The sequence below is a fragment of the Xenopus tropicalis genome, chromosome 3, assembly GCF_000004195.4.
Source record: "Xenopus tropicalis strain Nigerian chromosome 3, UCB_Xtro_10.0, whole genome shotgun sequence".
Lineage (NCBI taxonomy): Eukaryota > Metazoa > Chordata > Amphibia > Anura > Pipidae > Xenopus > Xenopus tropicalis.
Window position 1 is genome coordinate 135,441,812 of NC_030679.2, and position 17,696 is coordinate 135,459,507.

At 46.2% G+C, this 17,696-nt stretch overlaps 25 non-coding genes across 25 annotated transcripts; all 25 read left to right on the top strand.

The window, feature by feature from the left end:
* Nucleotides 1–144: 144 nt before the first annotated feature.
* On the top strand, nucleotides 145–217 carry trnav-cac. The gene has a single exon. It is a non-coding gene; the product is annotated as a tRNA-Val (tRNA).
* A 630-nt stretch (nucleotides 218–847) lies between these two features.
* On the top strand, nucleotides 848–919 carry trnae-cuc. The gene has a single exon. It is a non-coding gene; the product is annotated as a tRNA-Glu (tRNA).
* Nucleotides 920–1,369: 450 nt separating this feature from the next.
* Nucleotides 1,370–1,442, top strand: trnav-aac. The gene has a single exon. It is a non-coding gene; the product is annotated as a tRNA-Val (tRNA).
* A 1,010-nt stretch (nucleotides 1,443–2,452) lies between these two features.
* trnak-cuu lies at nucleotides 2,453–2,525 on the top strand. Its single transcript has one exon. It is a non-coding gene; the product is annotated as a tRNA-Lys (tRNA).
* Nucleotides 2,526–3,101: 576 nt separating this feature from the next.
* trnav-cac lies at nucleotides 3,102–3,174 on the top strand. The gene has a single exon. It is a non-coding gene; the product is annotated as a tRNA-Val (tRNA).
* Nucleotides 3,175–3,650: 476 nt separating this feature from the next.
* Nucleotides 3,651–3,722, top strand: trnae-cuc. The gene has a single exon. It is a non-coding gene; the product is annotated as a tRNA-Glu (tRNA).
* Nucleotides 3,723–4,303: 581 nt separating this feature from the next.
* Nucleotides 4,304–4,376, top strand: trnav-cac. The gene has a single exon. It is a non-coding gene; the product is annotated as a tRNA-Val (tRNA).
* A 630-nt stretch (nucleotides 4,377–5,006) lies between these two features.
* On the top strand, nucleotides 5,007–5,078 carry trnae-cuc. The gene has a single exon. It is a non-coding gene; the product is annotated as a tRNA-Glu (tRNA).
* A 450-nt stretch (nucleotides 5,079–5,528) lies between these two features.
* Nucleotides 5,529–5,601, top strand: trnav-aac. The gene has a single exon. It is a non-coding gene; the product is annotated as a tRNA-Val (tRNA).
* Nucleotides 5,602–6,612: 1,011 nt separating this feature from the next.
* trnak-cuu lies at nucleotides 6,613–6,685 on the top strand. The gene has a single exon. It is a non-coding gene; the product is annotated as a tRNA-Lys (tRNA).
* Nucleotides 6,686–7,261: 576 nt separating this feature from the next.
* Nucleotides 7,262–7,334, top strand: trnav-cac. Its single transcript has one exon. It is a non-coding gene; the product is annotated as a tRNA-Val (tRNA).
* Nucleotides 7,335–7,964: 630 nt separating this feature from the next.
* Nucleotides 7,965–8,036, top strand: trnae-cuc. Its single transcript has one exon. It is a non-coding gene; the product is annotated as a tRNA-Glu (tRNA).
* A 435-nt stretch (nucleotides 8,037–8,471) lies between these two features.
* On the top strand, nucleotides 8,472–8,544 carry trnav-aac. Its single transcript has one exon. It is a non-coding gene; the product is annotated as a tRNA-Val (tRNA).
* Nucleotides 8,545–9,554: 1,010 nt separating this feature from the next.
* On the top strand, nucleotides 9,555–9,627 carry trnak-cuu. Its single transcript has one exon. It is a non-coding gene; the product is annotated as a tRNA-Lys (tRNA).
* Nucleotides 9,628–10,203: 576 nt separating this feature from the next.
* On the top strand, nucleotides 10,204–10,276 carry trnav-cac. Its single transcript has one exon. It is a non-coding gene; the product is annotated as a tRNA-Val (tRNA).
* Nucleotides 10,277–10,902: 626 nt separating this feature from the next.
* Nucleotides 10,903–10,974, top strand: trnae-cuc. Its single transcript has one exon. It is a non-coding gene; the product is annotated as a tRNA-Glu (tRNA).
* A 444-nt stretch (nucleotides 10,975–11,418) lies between these two features.
* On the top strand, nucleotides 11,419–11,491 carry trnav-aac. The gene has a single exon. It is a non-coding gene; the product is annotated as a tRNA-Val (tRNA).
* Nucleotides 11,492–12,501: 1,010 nt separating this feature from the next.
* Nucleotides 12,502–12,574, top strand: trnak-cuu. Its single transcript has one exon. It is a non-coding gene; the product is annotated as a tRNA-Lys (tRNA).
* A 576-nt stretch (nucleotides 12,575–13,150) lies between these two features.
* trnav-cac lies at nucleotides 13,151–13,223 on the top strand. Its single transcript has one exon. It is a non-coding gene; the product is annotated as a tRNA-Val (tRNA).
* A 630-nt stretch (nucleotides 13,224–13,853) lies between these two features.
* Nucleotides 13,854–13,925, top strand: trnae-cuc. Its single transcript has one exon. It is a non-coding gene; the product is annotated as a tRNA-Glu (tRNA).
* Nucleotides 13,926–14,366: 441 nt separating this feature from the next.
* On the top strand, nucleotides 14,367–14,439 carry trnav-aac. The gene has a single exon. It is a non-coding gene; the product is annotated as a tRNA-Val (tRNA).
* Nucleotides 14,440–15,450: 1,011 nt separating this feature from the next.
* On the top strand, nucleotides 15,451–15,523 carry trnak-cuu. The gene has a single exon. It is a non-coding gene; the product is annotated as a tRNA-Lys (tRNA).
* A 576-nt stretch (nucleotides 15,524–16,099) lies between these two features.
* trnav-cac lies at nucleotides 16,100–16,172 on the top strand. Its single transcript has one exon. It is a non-coding gene; the product is annotated as a tRNA-Val (tRNA).
* A 630-nt stretch (nucleotides 16,173–16,802) lies between these two features.
* On the top strand, nucleotides 16,803–16,874 carry trnae-cuc. Its single transcript has one exon. It is a non-coding gene; the product is annotated as a tRNA-Glu (tRNA).
* Nucleotides 16,875–17,315: 441 nt separating this feature from the next.
* Nucleotides 17,316–17,388, top strand: trnav-aac. Its single transcript has one exon. It is a non-coding gene; the product is annotated as a tRNA-Val (tRNA).
* Nucleotides 17,389–17,696: the final 308 nt, after the last annotated feature.

Below are 17,696 nucleotides of genomic sequence, written 5' to 3' on the forward strand. Positions count from 1 at the left end.
GCTGGCAGGCAAACTGGTCTCGCTAACTCTACCAAATGAGTCGTCTAACCATGCACCTGAACAGCATTGTTCATTAGAGGGGTTGCTTTTTTCATGCTCCCAGTGCTGTCATCATCTTTCCTAGTGATTGGCCCGCTCGCAGTAGTTTCTGTAGTGTAGTGGTTATCCCGTTCGCCTCACACGCGAAAGGTCCCCGGTTCGAAACCGGGCAGAAACATGCTTTTTGGTTACGCCTGAAGCAGTTTAACATCATTGAAAAGGTGAGGTGCACGTTAATGTAGCAGAGAGATTTTGTAAAAATATTTTATTACGGAAAGCCCGGTGTTTGGAAATGAGAGGAAAATATCCATGCCATCGAAAAATATCAATTGCGTCCGGAAAAAACCATAACCAAAAATAATACCCACCCTGCCTCTTACCCATTTGGACAGTATTTTGGGCCCTTGAGCTAAGCAAATATATTTGCCATATGCACAGTTAACCGCATCAGGCAGAAGCTTTCCTGCCACAGAGGAGGTTTAGGCAGAGATTTTCACACGTCTTGCAGAGATTTTCACACGTCTTGGCACAGAAATAGGAGCTGCAAAACTCAGCATCTAATGACGACGGCATTTGTTACCCCACAATCCACTTCCCCAACCATGTAACTAATAGTAGAGAAATTCTGCTCAGTAGCTAGATTTCATGTTCCGCAATACAGTTGTACAGCCATGTGACTGACAGTAGAGATTTTCTCCTCAGTGGGTCGACGCCATATTCCATTATGCAGTTGTACAACCATGTGACAAATAATAGTAAGTTGGAATTGCTTGGTCACAGTTACATGAAAAGGAAAGCAGCAAGTGCTTCCCTGGTGGTCTAGTGGTTAGGATTCGGCGCTCTCACCGCCGCGGCCCGGGTTCGATTCCCGGTCAGGGAACTTTCTCTTTCCTCGGCCTCGCTTTAAGCTGGCCGCAAGAAAGTCTTTGCCAAACTACTCGGCATGCAAGATCTGAGGTGCTCCAGCTTTATACAGAAGACAGATTAAGAGCAATACACAGCAAGTCTGTGTAACTTGTATCATCTCTTTGTAACCTTGGGTGCATGCTGCATATCTGCCAGCAAACCAACTTCTCATGGTAAATAAAGCAAAATCAGCAAGAGCGTTTGGGTAACGCTATCAGAAATGATATTGCACAACAAACTCCTCCTCTCTGCTTGCCTTTATCTCGATAAAGCAATGACCTGTTATCAACTTCAGCCAAAACCCACTTCTCGCTACTAATACTCCTAGGTCTCTCAGCTGCTTTTGACACTGCCTCTCCAGTCCAGGCGGCAGCAGCAGCAGCAGCAGCAGCAGCAGCAGCATCCTCATCCTCATCAGCAGGAAGTTTCTGTAGTGTAGTGGTTATCACGTTCGCCTAACACGCGAAAGGTCCCCGGTTCGAAACCGGGCAGATACATCCTCTCGGAGAGTGTTTAGTAAGATTGAGTATGCAGACTGAAGAATTGCCGCACGCATTCAGTATGGAGGTGCCATTTGTGAGAGCCTTGTGCTCTAGAAGGCTCAGGAGATGGGGATTTTGACTAACACACATGAAACCTAATAGCATTCATTGCAGACTGTACAAAATATTAGAAAGCAGCAAGAGGCCCTAAAAGCCACACTTTGCTGCACCCCTTTGGACTTACATCAGCATTTGGGGGCCCACAAGGTAAGCGAATGCGTTGACACCATATCAATAGACACAAAAATCTAGGAGTAGTGATGGGCGAAATGTTTCGGCAGGCGTGGATTCGCGGGCAATTTCCGCGTTTCGCCAGAGGTGGATTGTTTCGTGAAACGGATGAAAAAATTCACCGCGCATCCAAAAATTGTCGCAAGAATAGTCGCGGGCGTCAAAAGAATAGTCGTGCGTCCAAAAATTGTCACAAGAATAGTCCAGAGTGTTAACAGAATAGTCGTGGGCGTCAAAAGAATAGGCAAGCGTTAAAAGAATAGTCGCGGGCGACAATTTTTTTTTTGTGCAACATTTGTGCCCTTTCGCGAATCTTTTGAAAGATTAGCTAATTTTTCAGCGAAGCGAAACGGGACAGATTCGCTCATCACTATCTAGGAGAGAGCCCTCTATTAAATGCGAGGATTACTGCTGTAGACCCAGAGAAAGTCACGTAGCAATACAAAGCTGCAGACTTTCGGCAGCTCGCTATCAGAAGGCTTCTCAGTGGACTGCTAATTAGTTTTACCAGCTTCTCCTCCACTCGCAGCAGGAACAGGAACTGACGGGAAGTGCCAAAGTGAAACTGGTTTGTCTTTTCTTCTTTAGTGCCAGAAATAAAATTAAAAAAAACACATAGATATTTTGTAATGAAAACAATGGGCAACAAGTAAGTTTGGCTCAAGCCCTAGCCGTCGAGCTAGACGGCGTCGAAAAGAGGGGTATGCTGACCCTGTGGCATGCGGTGGTCAGTTGCCCGGCTAGCTCAGTCGGTAGAGCATGAGACTCTTAATCTCAGGGTCGTGGGTTCGAGCCCCACGTTGGGCGCTAACCTTTTCAAGTCTTCTTGTATCCCGAACATGTCTACGCGACAAAGGCGTGCGGTTGCCGTATGCGGGCCCCACCTGTGCGGCGTCCAACCAATCGGCCCCCATGTAGGCAAAAAAATACTGCCCCTCTTCACGTAAAGTAACGTGAGGAGTCGAAAGACGTACTTACCCATTTTGGATTTGTCAGAATGAGCTCTTCCCAAAAACAGATGGTTTCCTGGGGTAAACCTACTGTTGGTAGAATGTTGGTCCTTGAAATGTGTAGTATTCGGATTTATGGAGTGGAGATTTAAAAGTTGGGCAGTGTACTGCTGGGAGTTTTTGATCTGTACGAGTCAGAAATCTCCATAAAATAAGATATAGAAGCCTAGATCTTGTCTGGCAGTAAGAGCAAATGAAGTGCAAATTCTGCTGGCAGGCAAACTGGTCTCGCTAACTCTACCAAATGAGTCGTCTAACCATGCACCTGAACAGCATTGTTCATTAGAGGGGTTGCTTTTTTCATGCTCCCAGTGCTGTCATCATCTTTCCTAGTGATTGGGATAGGGGGCCCCCGTCCGGCCCGCTCACAGTAGTTTCTGTAGTGTAGTGGTTATCACGTTCGCCTCACACGCGAAAAGTCCCCGGTTCGAAACCGGGCAGAAACATGCTTTTTTGGTTACGCCTGAAGCGGTTTAACATCATTGAAAAGGTGAGGTGCACGTTAATGTAGCAGAGAGATTTTGTAAAAATATTTTATTACGGAAAGCCCGGTGTTTGGAAATGAGAGGAAAATATCCATGCCATCGAAAAATATCAATTGCGTCCGGAAAAAACCATAACCAAAAATAATACCCACCCTGCCTCTTACCCATTTGGACAGTATTTTGGGCCCTTGAGCTAAGCAAATATATTTGCCATATGCACAGTTAACCACCATGTAACTAATAGTAGAGAAATTCTGCTCAGTAGCTAGATTTCATGTTCCGCAATACAGTTGTACAGCCATGTGACTGACAGTAGAGATTTTCTCCTCAGTGGGTCGACGCCATATTCCATTATGCAGTTGTACAACCATGTGACAAATAATAGTAAGTTGGAATTGCTTGGTCACAGTTACATGAAAAGGAAAGCAGCAAGTATTTCCCTGGTGGTCTAGTGGTTAGGATTCGGCGCTCTCACCGCCGCGGCCCGGGTTAGATTCCCGGTCAGGGAACTTTCTCTTTCCTCGGCCTCGCTTTAAGCTGGCCGCAAGAAAGTCTTTGCCAAACTACTCGGCATGCAAGATCTGAGGTGCTCCAGCTTTATACAGAAGACAGATTAAGAGCAATACACAGCAAGTCTGTGTAACTTGTATCATCTCTTTGTAACCTTGGGTGCATGCTGCATATCTGCCAGCAAACCAACTTCTCATGGTAAATAAAGCAAAATCAGCAAGAGCGTTTGGGTAACGCTATCAGAAATGATATTGCACAACAAACTCCTCCTCTCTGCTTGCCTTTATCTCGATAAAGCAATGACCTGTTATCAACTTCAGCCAAAACCCACTTCTCGCTACTAATACTCCTAGGTCTCTCAGCTGCTTTTGACACTGCCTCTCCAGTCCAGGCGGCAGCAGCAGCAGCATCCTCATCCTCATCCTCATCCTCATCAGCAGGAAGTTTCTGTAGTGTAGTGGTTACCATGCACCTGAACAGCATTGTTCATTAGAGGGGTTGCTTTTTTCATGCTCCCAGTGCTGTCATCATCTTTCCTAGTGATTGGGATAGGGGGCCCCCGTCCAGCCCGCTCACAGTAGTTTCTGTAGTGTAGTGGTTATCACGTTTGCCTCACACGCGAAATTTCCCCTGTTCGAAACCGGGCAGAAACATGCTTTTTGGTTACGCCTGAAGCGGTTTAACATCATTGAAAAGGTGAGGTGCACGTTAATGTAGCAGAGAGATTTTGTAAAAATATTTTATTACGGAAAGCCCGGTGTTTGGAAATGAGAGGAAAATATCCATGCCATCGAAAAATATCAATTGCGTCCGGAAAAAACCATAACCAAAAATAATACCCACCCTGCCTCTTACCCATTTGGACAGTATTTTGGGCCCTTGAGCTAAGCAAATATATTTGCCATATGCACAGGTAACCGCATCAGGCAGAAGCTTTCCTGCCACAGAGGAGGTTTAGGCAGAGATTTTCACACGTCTTGCAGAGATTTTCACACGTCTTGGCACAGAAATAGGAGCTGCAAAACTCAGCATCTAATGACGACGGCATTTGTTACCCCACAATCCACTTCCCCAACCATGTAACTAATAGTAGAGAAATTCTGCTCAGTAGCTAGATTTCATGTTCTGCAATACAGTTGTACAGCCATGTGACTGACAGTAGAGATTTTCTCCTCAGTGGGTCGACGCCATATTCCATTATGCAGTTGTACAACCATGTGACAAATAATAGTAAGTTGGAATTGCTTGGTCACAGTTACATGAAAAGGAAAGCAGCAAGTGCTTCCCTGGTGGTCTAGTGGTTAGGATTCGGCGCTCTCACCGCCGCGGCCCGTGTTCGATTCCCGGTCAGGGAACTTTTTCTTTCCTCGGCCTCGCTTTAAGCTGGCCGCAAGAAAGTCTTTGCCAAACTACTCGGCATGCAAGATCTGAGGTGCTCCAGCTTTATACAGAAGACAGATTAAGAGCAATACACAGCAAGTCTGTGTAACTTGTATCATCTCTTTGTAACCTTGGGTGCATGCTGCATATCTGCCAGCAAACCAACTTCTCATGGTAAATAAAGCAAAATCAGCAAGAGCGTTTGGGTAACGCTATCAGAAATGACATTGCACAACAAACTCCTCCTCTCTGCTTGCCTTTATCTCGATAAAGCAATGACCTGTTATCAACTTCAGCCAAAACCCACTTCTCGCTACTAATACTCCTAGGTCTCTCAGCTGCTTTTGACACTGCCTCTCCAGTCCAGGCGGCAGCAGCAGCAGCATCCTCATCCTCATCCTCATCCTCATCCTCATCAGCAGGAAGTTTCTGTAGTGTAGTGGTTATCACGTTCACCTAACACGCGAAAAGTCCCCGGTTCGAAACCGGCCAGAAACATCCTCTTGGAGAGTGTTTAGTAAGATTGAGTATGCAGACTGAAGAATTGCCGCACGCATTCAGTATGGAGGTGCCATTTGTGAGAGCCTTGTGCTCTAGAAGGCTCAGGGGATGGGGATTTTGACTAACACACATGAAACCTAATAGCATTCATTGCAGACTGTACAAAATATTAGAAAGCAGCAAGAGGCCCTAAAAGCCACACTTTGCTGCACCCCTTTGGACTTACATCAGCATTTGGGGGCCCACAAGGTAAGCAAATGCGTTGACACCATATCAATAGACACAAAAATCTAGGAGTAGTGATGGGCGAAATGTTTCGGCAGGCGTGGATTCGCGGGCAATTTCCGTGTTTCGCCAGAGGTGGATTGTTTCGTGAAACGGATGAAAAAATTCACCGCGCATCCAAAAATTGTCGCAAGAATAGTCGCGGGCGTCAAAAGAATAGTCGTGCGTCCAAAAATTGTCACAAGAATAGTCCAGAGTGTTAACAGAATAGTCGTGGGCGTCAAAAGAATAGGCAAGCGTTAAAAGAATAGTCGCGGGCGACAATTTTTTTTTTGTTCAACATTTGTGCCCTTTCGCGAATCTTTTGAAAGATTAGCTAATTTTTCAGCGAAGCGAAACGGGACAGATTCGCTCATCACTATCTAGGAGAGAGCCCTCTATTAAATGCGAGGATTACTGCTGTAGACCCAGAGAAAGTCACGTAGCAATACAAAGCTGCAGACTTTCGGCAGCTCGCTATCAGAAGGCTTCTCAGTGGACTGCTAATTAGTTTTACCAGCTTCTCCTCCACTCGCAGCAGGAACAGGAACTGACGGGAAGTGCCAAAGTGAAACTGGTTTGTCTTTTCTTCTTTAGTGCCAGAAATAAAATTAAAAAAAAACACATAGATATTTCGTAATGAAAACAATGGGCAACAAGTAAGTTTGGCTCAAGCCCTAGCCGTCGAGCTAGACGGCGTCGAAAAGAGGGGTATGCTGACCCTGTGGCACGCGGCGGTCAGTTGCCCGGCTAGCTCAGTCGGTAGAGCATGAGACTCTTAATCTCAGGGTCGTGGGTTCGAGCCCCACGTTGGGCGCTAACCTTTTCAAGTCTTCTTGTATCCCGAACATGTCTACGCGACAAAGGCGTGCGGTTGCCGTATGCGGGCCCCACCTGTGCGGCATCCAACCAATCGGCCCCCATGTAGGCAAAAAAATACTGCCCCTCTTCACGTAAAGTAACGTGAGGAGTCGAAAGACGTACTTACCCATTTTGGATTTGTCAGAATGAGCTCTTCCCAAAAACAGATGGTTTACTGGGGTAAACCTACTGTTGGTAGAATGTTGGTCCTTGAAATGTGTAGTATTCGGATTTATGGAGTGGAGATTTAAAAGTTGGGCAGTGTACTGCTGGGAGATTTTGATCTGTACGAGTCAGAAATCTCCATAAAATAAGATATAGAAGCCTAGATCTTGTCTGGCAGTAAGAGCAAAGGAAGTGCAAATTCTGCTGGCAGGCAAACTGGTCTCGCTAACTCTACCAAATGAGTCGTCTAACCATGCACCTGAACAGCATTGTTCATTAGAGGGGTTGCTTTTTTCATGCTCCCAGTGCTGTCATCATCTTTCCTAGTGATTGGGATAGGGGGCCCCCGTCCGGCCCGCTCACAGTAGTTTCTGTAGTGTAGTGGTTATCACGTTCGCCTCACACGCGAAAGTTCCCCGGTTCGAAACCGGGCAGAAACATGCTTTTTGGTTACGCCTGAAGCGGTTTAACATCATTGAAAAGGTGAGGTGCACGTTAATGTAGCAGAGAGATTTTGTAAAAATATTTTATTACGGAAAGCCCGGTGTTTGGAAATGAGAGGAAAATATCCATGCCATCGAAAAATATCAATTGCGTCCGGAAAAAACCATAACCAAAAATAATACCCACCCTGCCTCTTACCCATTTGGACAGTATTTTGGGCCCTTGAGCTAAGCAAATATATTTGCCATATGCACAGTTAACCGCATCAGGCAGAAGCTTTCCTGCCACAGAGGAGGTTTAGGCAGAGATTTTCACACGTCTTGCAGAGATTTTCACACGTCTTGGCACAGAAATAGGAGCTGCAAAACTCAGCATCTAATGACGACGGCATTTGTTACCCCACAATCCACTTCCCCAACCATGTAACTAATAGTAGAGAAATTCTGCTCAGTAGCTAGATTTCATGTTCCGCAATACAGTTGTACAGCCATGTGACTGACAGTAGAGATTTTCTCCTCAGTGGGTCGACGCCATATTCCATTATGCAGTTGTACAACCATGTGACAAATAATAGTAAGTTGGAATTGCTTGGTCACAGTTACATGAAAAGGAAAGCAGCAAGTGCTTCCCTGGTGGTCTAGTGGTTAGGATTCGGCGCTCTCACCGCCGCGGCCCGGGTTCGATTCCCGGTCAGGGAACTTTCTCTTTCCTCGGCCTCGCTTTAAGCTGGCCGCAAGAAAGTCTTTGCCAAACTACTCGGCATGCAAGATCTGAGGTGCTCCAGCTTTATACAGAAGACAGATTAAGAGCAATACACAGCAAGTCTGTGTAACTTGTATCATCTCTTTGTAACCTTGGGTGCATGCTGCATATCTGCCAGCAAACCAACTTCTCATGGTAAATAAAGCAAAATCAGCAAGAGCGTTTGGGTAACGCTATCAGAAATGATATTGCACAACAAACTCCTCCTCTCTGCTTGCCTTTATCTCGATAAAGCAATGACCTGTTATCAACTTCAGCCAAAACCCACTTCTCGCTACTAATACTCCTAGGTCTCTCAGCTGCTTTTGACACTGCCTCTCCAGTCCAGGCGGCAGCAGCAGCAGCAGCATCCTCATCCTCATCAGCAGGAAGTTTCTGTAGTGTAGTGGTTATCACGCTCGCCTAACACGCGAAAGGTCCCCGGTTCGAAACCGGGCAGAAACATCCTCTTGGAGAGTGTTTAGTAAGATTGAGTATGCAGACTGAAGAATTGCCGCACGCATTCAGTATGGAGGTGCCATTTGTGAGAGCCTTGTGCTCTAGAAGGCTCAGGGGATGGGGATTTTGACTAACACACATGAAACCTAATAGCATTCATTGCAGACTGTACAAAATATTAGAAAGCAGCAAGAGGCCCTAAAAGCCACACTTTGCTGCACCCCTTTGGACTTACATCAGCATTTGGGGGCCCACAAGGTAAGCGAATGCGTTGACACCATATCAATAGACACAAAAATCTAGGAGTAGTGATGGGCGAAATGTTTCGGCAGGCGTGGATTCGCGGGCAATTTCCGCGTTTCGCCAGAGGTGGATTGTTTCGTGAAACGGATGAAAAAATTCACCGCGCATCCAAAAATTGTCGCAAGAATAGTCGCGGGCGTCAAAAGAATAGTCGTGCGTCCAAAAATTGTCACAAGAATAGTCCAGAGTGTTAACAGAATAGTCGTGGGCGTCAAAAGAATAGGCAAGCGTTAAAAGAATAGTCGCGGGCGACAATTTTTTTTTTGTGCAACATTTGTGCCCTTTCGCGAATCTTTTGAAAGATTAGCTAATTTTTCAGCGAAGCGAAACGGGACAGATTCGCTCATCACTATCTAGGAGAGAGCCCTCTATTAAATGCGAGGATTACTGCTGTAGACCCAGAGAAAGTCACGTAGCAATACAAAGCTGCAGACTTTCGGCAGCTCGCTATCAGAAGGCTTCTCAGTGGACTGCTAATTAGTTTTACCAGCTTCTCCTCCACTCGCAGCAGGAACAGGAACTGACGGGAAGTGCCAAAGTGAAACTGGTTTGTCTTTTCTTCTTTAGTGCCAGAAATAAAATTAAAAAAAACACATAGATATTTCGTAATGAAAACAATGGGCAACAAGTAAGTTTGGCTCAAGCCCTAGCCGTCGAGCTAGACGGCGTCGAAAAGAGGGGTATGCTGACCCTGTGGCATGCGGCGGTCAGTTGCCCGGCTAGCTCAGTCGGTAGAGCATGAGACTCTTAATCTCAGGGTCGTGGGTTCGAGCCCCACGTTGGGCGCTAACCTTTTCAAGTCTTCTTGTATCCCGAACATGTCTACGCGACAAAGGCGTGCGGTTGCCGTATGCGGGCCCCACCTGTGCGGCGTCCAACCAATCGGCCCCCATGTAGGCAAAAAAATACTGCCCCTCTTCACGTAAAGTAACGTGAGGAGTCGAAAGACGTACTTACCCATTTTGGATTTGTCAGAATGAGCTCTTCCCAAAAACAGATGGTTTCCTGGGGTAAACCTACTGTTGGTAGAATGTTGGTCCTTGAAATGTGTAGTATTCGGATTTATGGAGTGGAGATTTAAAAGTTGGGCAGTGTACTGCTGGGAGTTTTTGATCTGTACGAGTCAGAAATCTCCATAAAATAAGATATAGAAGCCTAGATCTTGTCTGGCAGTAAGAGCAAATGAAGTGCAAATTCTGCTGGCAGGCAAACTGGTCTCGCTAACTCTACCAAATGAGTCGTCTAACCATGCACCTGAACAGCATTGTTCATTAGAGGGGTTGCTTTTTTCATGCTCCCAGTGCTGTCATCATCTTTCCTAGTGATTGGGATAGGGGGCCCCCGTCCGGCCCGCTCACAGTAGTTTCTGTAGTGTAGTGGTTATCACGTTCGCCTCACACGCGAAAGGTCCCCGGTTCGAAACCGGGCAGAAACATGCTTTTTGGTTACGCCTGAAGCGGTTTAACATCATTGAAAAGGTGAGGTGCACGTTAATGTAGCAGAGAGATTTTGTAAAAATATTTTATTACGGAAAGCCCGGTGTTTGGAAATGAGAGGAAAATATCCATGCCATCGAAAAATATCAATTGCGTCCGGAAAAAACCATAACCAAAAATAATACCCACCCTGCCTCTTACCCATTTGGACAGTATTTTGGGCCCTTGAGCTAAGCAAATATATTTGCCATATGCACAGTTAACCGCATCAGGCAAGCTTCCTGCCACAGAGGAGGTTTAGGCAGAGATTTTCACACGTCTTGCAGAGATTTCACACGTCTTGGCACAGAAATAGGAGCTGCAAAACTCAGCATCTAATGACGACGGCATTTGTTACCCCACAATCCACTTCCCCAACCATGTAACTAATAGTAGAGAAATTCTGCTCAGTAGCTAGATTTCATGTTCCGCAATACAGTTGTACAGCCATGTGACTGACAGTAGAGATTTTCTCCTCAGTGGGTCGACGCCATATTCCATTATGCAGTTGTACAACCATGTGACAAATAATAGTAAGTTGGAATTGCTTGGTCACAGTTACATGAAAAGGAAAGCAGCAAGTGCTTCCCTGGTGGTCTAGTGGTTAGGATTCGGCGCTCTCACCGCCGCGGCCCGGGTTCGATTCCCGGTCAGGGAACTTTCTCTTTCCTCGGCCTCGCTTTAAGCTGGCCGCAAGAAAGTCTTTGCCAAACTACTCGGCATGCAAGATCTGAGGTGCTCCAGCTTTATACAGAAGACAGATTAAGAGCAATACACAGCAAGTCTGTGTAACTTGTATCATCTCTTTGTAACCTTGGGTGCATGCTGCATATCTGCCAGCAAACCAACTTCTCATGGTAAATAAAGCAAAATCAGCAAGAGCGTTTGGGTAACGCTATCAGAAATGATATTGCACAACAAACTCCTCCTCTCTGCTTGCCTTTATCTCGATAAAGCAATGACCTGTTATCAACTTCAGCCAAAACCCACTTCTCGCTACTAATACTCCTAGGTCTCTCAGCTGCTTTTGACACTGCCTCTCCAGTCCAGGCGGCAGCAGCAGCAGCAGCAGCAGCAGCATCCTCATCCTCATCAGCAGGAAGTTTCTGTAGTGTAGTGGTTATCACGTTCGCCTAACACGCGAAAGGTCCCCGGTTCGAAACCGGGCAGAAACATCCTCTTGGAGAGTGTTTAGTAAGATTGAGTATGCAGACTGAAGAATTGCCGCACGCATTCAGTATGGAGGTGCCATTTGTGAGAGCCTTGTGCTCTAGAAGGCTCAGGAGATGGGGATTTTGACTAACACACATGAAACCTAATAGCATTCATTGCAGACTGTACAAAATATTAGAAAGCAGCAAGAGGCCCTAAAAGCCACACTTTGCTGCACCCCTTTGGACTTACATCAGCATTTGGGGGCCCACAAGGTAAGCGAATGCGTTGACACCATATCAATAGACACAAAAATCTAGGAGTAGTGATGGGCGAAATGTTTCGGCAGGCGTGGATTCGCGGGCAATTTCCGCGTTTCGCCAGAGGTGGATTGTTTCGTGAAACGGATGAAAAAATTCACCGCGCATCCAAAAATTGTCGCAAGAATAGTCGCGGGCGTCAAAAGAATAGTCGTGCGTCCAAAAATTGTCACAAGAATAGTCCAGAGTGTTAACAGAATAGTCGTGGGCGTCAAAAGAATAGGCAAGCGTTAAAAGAATAGTCGCGGGCGACAATTTTTTTTTCCGTGCAACATTTTGCCCTTTCGCGAATCTTTTGAAAGATTCGCTAATTTTTCGGCGAAGCGAAACGGGACAGATTCGCTCATCACTATCTAGGAGAGAGCCCTCTATTAAATGCGAGGATTACTGCTGTAGACCCAGAGAAAGTCACGTAGCAATACAAAGCTGCAGACTTTCGGCAGCTCGCTATCAGAAGGCTTCTCAGTGGACTGCTAATTAGTTTTACCAGCTTCTCCTCCACTCGCAGCAGGAACAGGAACTGACGGGAAGTGCCAAAGTGAAACTGGTTTGTCTTTTCTTCTTTAGTGCCAGAAATAAAATTAAAAAAAACACATAGATATTTCGTAATGAAAACAATGGGCAACAAGTAAGTTTGGCTCAAGCCCTAGCCGTCGAGCTAGACGGCGTCGAAAAGAGGGGTATGCTGACCCTGTGGCATGCGGCGGTCAGTTGCCCGGCTAGCTCAGTCGGTAGAGCATGAGACTCTTAATCTCAGGGTCGTGGGTTCGAGCCCCACGTTGGGCGCTAACCTTTTCAAGTCTTCTTGTATCCCGAACATGTCTACGCGACAAAGGCGTGCGGTTGCCGTATGCGGGCCCCACCTGTGCGGCGTCCAACCAATCGGCCCCCATGTAGGCAAAAAAATACTGCCCCTCTTCACGTAAAGTAACGTGAGGAGTCGAAAGACGTACTTACCCATTTTGGATTTGTCAGAATGAGCTCTTCCCAAAAACAGATGGTTTCCTGGGGTAAACCTACTGTTGGTAGAATGTTGGTCCTTGAAATGTGTAGTATTCGGATTTATGGAGTGGAGATTTAAAAGTTGGGCAGTGTACTGCTGGGAGTTTTTGATCTGTACGAGTCAGAAATCTCCATAAAATAAGATATAGAAGCCTAGATCTTGTCTGGCAGTAAGAGCAAATGAAGTGCAAATTCTGCTGGCAGGCAAACTGGTCTCGCTAACTCTACCAAATGAGTCGTCTAACCATGCACCTGAACAGCATTGTTCATTAGAGGGGTTGCTTTTTTCATGCTCCCAGTGCTGTCATCATCTTTCCTAGTGATTGGGATAGGGGGCCCCCGTCCGGCCCGCTCACAGTAGTTTCTGTAGTGTAGTGGTTATCACGTTCGCCTCACACGCGAAAGGTCCCCGGTTCGAAACCGGGCAGAAACATGCTTTTTGGTTACGCCTGAAGCGGTTTAACATCATTGAAAAGGTGAGGTGCACGTTAATGTAGCAGAGAGATTTTGTAAAAATATTTTATTACGGAAAGCCCGGTGTTTGGAAATGAGAGGAAAATATCCATGCCATCGAAAAATATCAATTGCGTCCGGAAAAAACCATAACCAAAAATAATACCCACCCTGCCTCTTACCCATTTGGACAGTATTTTGGGCCCTTGAGCTAAGCAAATATATTTGCCATATGCACAGTTAACCGCATCAGGCAGAAGCTTTCCTGCCACAGAGGAGGTTTAGGCAGAGATTTTCACACGTCTTGCAGAGATTTTCACACGTCTTGGCACAGAAATAGGAGCTGCAAAACTCAGCATCTAATGACGACGGCATTTGTTACCCCACAATCCACTTCCCCAACCATGTAACTAATAGTAGAGAAATTCTGCTCAGTAGCTAGATTTCATGTTCCGCAATACAGTTGTACAGCCATGTGACTGACAGTAGAGATTTTCTCCTCAGTGGGTCGACGCCATATTCCATTATGCAGTTGTACAACCATGTGACAAATAATAGTAAGTTGGAATTGCTTGGTCACAGTTACATGAAAAGGAAAGCAGCAAGTGCTTCCCTGGTGGTCTAGTGGTTAGGATTCGGCGCTCTCACCGCCGCGGCCCGGGTTCGATTCCCGGTCAGGGAACTTTCTCTTTCCTCGGCCTCGCTTTAAGCTGGCCGCAAGAAAGTCTTTGCCAAACTACTCGGCATGCAAGATCTGAGGTGCTCCAGCTTTATACAGAAGACAGATTAAGAGCAATACACAGCAAGTCTGTGTAACTTGTATCATCTCTTTGTAACCTTGGGTGCATGCTGCATATCTGCCAGCAAACCAACTTCTCATGGTAAATAAAGCAAAATCAGCAAGAGCGTTTGGGTAACGCTATCAGAAATGATATTGCACAACAAACTCCTCCTCTCTGCTTGCCTTTATCTCGATAAAGCAATGACCTGTTATCAACTTCAGCCAAAACCCACTTCTCGCTACTAATACTCCTAGGTCTCTCAGCTGCTTTTGACACTGCCTCTCCAGTCCAGGCGGCAGCAGCAGCAGCAGCAGCAGCATCCTCATCCTCATCAGCAGGAAGTTTCTGTAGTGTAGTGGTTATCACGTTCGCCTAACACGCGAAAGGTCCCCGGTTCGAAACCGGGCAGAAACATCCTCTTGGAGAGTGTTTAGTAAGATTGAGTATGCAGACTGAAGAATTGCCGCACGCATTCAGTATGGAGGTGCCATTTGTGAGAGCCTTGTGCTCTAGAAGGCTCAGGAGATGGGGATTTTGACTAACACACATGAAACCTAATAGCATTCATTGCAGACTGTACAAAATATTAGAAAGCAGCAAGAGGCCCTAAAAGCCACACTTTGCTGCACCCCTTTGGACTTACATCAGCATTTGGGGGCCCACAAGGTAAGCGAATGCGTTGACACCATATCAATAGACACAAAAATCTAGGAGTAGTGATGGGCGAAATGTTTCGGCAGGCGTGGATTCGCGGGCAATTTCCGCGTTTCGCCAGAGGTGGATTGTTTCGTGAAACGGATGAAAAAATTCACCGCGCATCCAAAAATTGTCGCAAGAATAGTCGCGGGCGTCAAAAGAATAGTCGTGCGTCCAAAAATTGTCACAAGAATAGTCCAGAGTGTTAACAGAATAGTCGTGGGCGTCAAAAGAATAGGCAAGCGTTAAAAGAATAGTCGCGGGCGACAATTTTTTTTCCGTGCAACATCTGTGCCCTTTCGCGAATCTTTTGAAAGATTCGCTAATTTTTCGGCGAAGCGAAACGGGACAGATTCGCTCATCACTATCTAGGAGAGAGCCCTCTATTAAATGCGAGGATTACTGCTGTAGACCCAGAGAAAGTCACGTAGCAATACAAAGCTGCAGACTTTCGGCAGCTCGCTATCAGAAGGCTTCTCAGTGGACTGCTAATTAGTTTTACCAGCTTCTCCTCCACTCGCAGCAGGAACAGGAACTGACGGGAAGTGCCAAAGTGAAACTGGTTTGTCTTTTCTTCTTTAGTGCCAGAAATAAAATTAAAAAAAAACACATAGATATTTCGTAATGAAAACAATGGGCAACAAGTAAGTTTGGCTCAAGCCCTAGCCGTCGAGCTAGACGGCGTCGAAAAGAGGGGTATGCTGACCCTGTGGCATGCGGCGGTCAGTTGCCCGGCTAGCTCAGTCGGTAGAGCATGAGACTCTTAATCTCAGGGTCGTGGGTTCGAGCCCCACGTTGGGCGCTAACCTTTTCAAGTCTTCTTGTATCCCGAACATGTCTACGCGACAAAGGCGTGCGGTTGCCGTATGCGGGCCCCACCTGTGCGGCGTCCAACCAATCGGCCCCCATGTAGGCAAAAAAATACTGCCCCTCTTCACGTAAAGTAACGTGAGGAGTCGAAAGACGTACTTACCCATTTTGGATTTGTCAGAATGAGCTCTTCCCAAAAACAGATGGTTTCCTGGGGTAAACCTACTGTTGGTAGAATGTTGGTCCTTGAAATGTGTAGTATTCGGATTTATGGAGTGGAGATTTAAAAGTTGGGCAGTGTACTGCTGGGAGTTTTTGATCTGTACGAGTCAGAAATCTCCATAAAATAAGATATAGAAGCCTAGATCTTGTCTGGCAGTAAGAGCAAATGAAGTGCAAATTCTGCTGGCAGGCAAACTGGTCTCGCTAACTCTACCAAATGAGTCGTCTAACCATGCACCTGAACAGCATTGTTCATTAGAGGGGTTGCTTTTTTCATGCTCCCAGTGCTGTCATCATCTTTCCTAGTGATTGGGATAGGGGGCCCCCGTCCGGCCCGCTCACAGTAGTTTCTGTAGTGTAGTGGTTATCACGTTCGCCTCACACGCGAAAGGTCCCCGGTTCGAAACCGGGCAGAAACATGCTTTTTGGTTACGCCTGAAGCGGTTTAACATCATTGAAAAGGTGAGGTGCACGTTAATGTAGCAGAGAGATTTTGTAAAAATATTTTATTACGGAAAGCCCGGTGTTTGGAAATGAGAGGAAAATATCCATGCCATCGAAAAATATCAATTGCGTCCGGAAAAAACCATAACCAAAAATAATACCCACCCTGCCTCTTACCCATTTGGACAGTATTTTGGGCCCTTGAGCTAAGCAAATATATTTGCCATATGCACAGTTAACCGCATCAGGCAGAAGCTTTCCTGCCACAGAGGAGGTTTAGGCAGAGATTTTCACACGTCTTGCAGAGATTTTCACACGTCTTGGCACAGAAATAGGAGCTGCAAAACTCAGCATCTAATGACGACGGCATTTGTTACCCCACAATCCACTTCCCCAACCATGTAACTAATAGTAGAGAAATTCTGCTCAGTAGCTAGATTTCATGTTCCGCAATACAGTTGTACAGCCATGTGACTGACAGTAGAGATTTTCTCCTCAGTGGGTCGACGCCATATTCCATTATGCAGTTGTACAACCATGTGACAAATAATAGTAAGTTGGAATTGCTTGGTCACAGTTACATGAAAAGGAAAGCAGCAAGTGCTTCCCTGGTGGTCTAGTGGTTAGGATTCGGCGCTCTCACCGCCGCGGCCCGGGTTCGATTCCCGGTCAGGGAACTTTCTCTTTCCTCGGCCTCGCTTTAAGCTGGCCGCAAGAAAGTCTTTGCCAAACTACTCGGCATGCAAGATCTGAGGTGCTCCAGCTTTATACAGAAGACAGATTAAGAGCAATACACAGCAAGTCTGTGTAACTTGTATCATCTCTTTGTAACCTTGGGTGCATGCTGCATATCTGCCAGCAAACCAACTTCTCATGGTAAATAAAGCAAAATCAGCAAGAGCGTTTGGGTAACGCTATCAGAAATGATATTGCACAACAAACTCCTCCTCTCTGCTTGCCTTTATCTCGATAAAGCAATGACCTGTTATCAACTTCAGCCAAAACCCACTTCTCGCTACTAATACTCCTAGGTCTCTCAGCTGCTTTTGACACTGCCTCTCCAGTCCAGGCGGCAGCAGCAGCAGCAGCAGCAGCATCCTCATCCTCATCAGCAGGAAGTTTCTGTAGTGTAGTGGTTATCACGTTCGCCTAACACGCGAAAGGTCCCCGGTTCGAAACCGGGCAGAAACATCCTCTTGGAGAGTGTTTAGTAAGATTGAGTATGCAGACTGAAGAATTGCCGCACGCATTCAGTATGGAGGTGCCATTTGTGAGAGCCTTGTGCTCTAGAAGGCTCAGGAGATGGGGATTTTGACTAACACACATGAAACCTAATAGCATTCATTGCAGACTGTACAAAATATTAGAAAGCAGCAAGAGGCCCTAAAAGCCACACTTTGCTGCACCCCTTTGGACTTACATCAGCATTTGGGGGCCCACAAGGTAAGCGAATGCGTTGACACCATATCAATAGACACAAAAATCTAGGAGTAGTGATG